The sequence below is a fragment of the Hippocampus comes genome, unplaced genomic scaffold (genome assembly GCF_001891065.2).
Source record: "Hippocampus comes isolate QL1 unplaced genomic scaffold, H_comes_QL1_v1.1 scaffold199, whole genome shotgun sequence".
In the NCBI taxonomy this organism is placed as follows: domain Eukaryota; kingdom Metazoa; phylum Chordata; class Actinopteri; order Syngnathiformes; family Syngnathidae; genus Hippocampus; species Hippocampus comes.
In genome coordinates, this window is record NW_017805372.1 from 144246 (window position 1) to 144730 (window position 485).

Sequence of the window (485 nt, forward strand, 5' to 3'; positions counted from 1 at the left end):
GAGGGGGGGGGGGGGGGGGGGGGGGGGAGGGCAGGACAAACAGATGCATGATGGGAGAGACACACAGAAGTCTAATATGGCCGCGGCATCATGTGAGAGCGAAGGCTGTTGAGGATGCGCAGGGGAGGGGCGCAGGAAGCGCTAATGTGTGCATGCATACACAGGACAAACAGATGCATGATGGGAGAGACACACAGAAGTCTAATATGGCCGCGGCATCATGTGAGAGCGAAGGCTGTTGAGGATGCGCAGGGGAGGGGCGCAGGAAGCGCTAATGTGTGCAGGCATACGCAAGCCAGAAATAGAAACCTGCTGCGCTGTGCCGCCGTTTTCCTTCTTCTTCACTCACCATGTAGGTCATCTCTGCCCGCTGATTTCCTCTCAGTGAATCGTCACTGTGCACAAAATAAAGGACCAAGGTGTTGTCCGGCCTCTTCGTTGTCTCTTTGTTTTGTTGGGAAAAAAAAAAAAAAAAAGGCTGAGCC

At 54.2% G+C, this 485-nt stretch overlaps 1 protein-coding gene and 1 long non-coding RNA gene across 2 annotated transcripts in view; one reads left to right on the plus strand and one right to left on the minus strand.

The window, feature by feature from the left end:
- LOC109517066 (uncharacterized) overlaps nt 1-466 on the minus strand; it is a 5524-nt gene extending 5058 nt beyond the window's left edge. Inside the window, exon 1 of the long non-coding RNA XR_002168466.1 lies at nt 310-466. This is a non-coding gene — a long non-coding RNA (uncharacterized LOC109517066). The remainder of the gene's footprint in view (nt 1-309) is intronic.
- Nucleotides 1-485, plus strand: part of rnf208 (ring finger protein 208) — a 13064-nt gene that overhangs the window by 2805 nt on the left and 9774 nt on the right. The window lies entirely within an intron of this gene.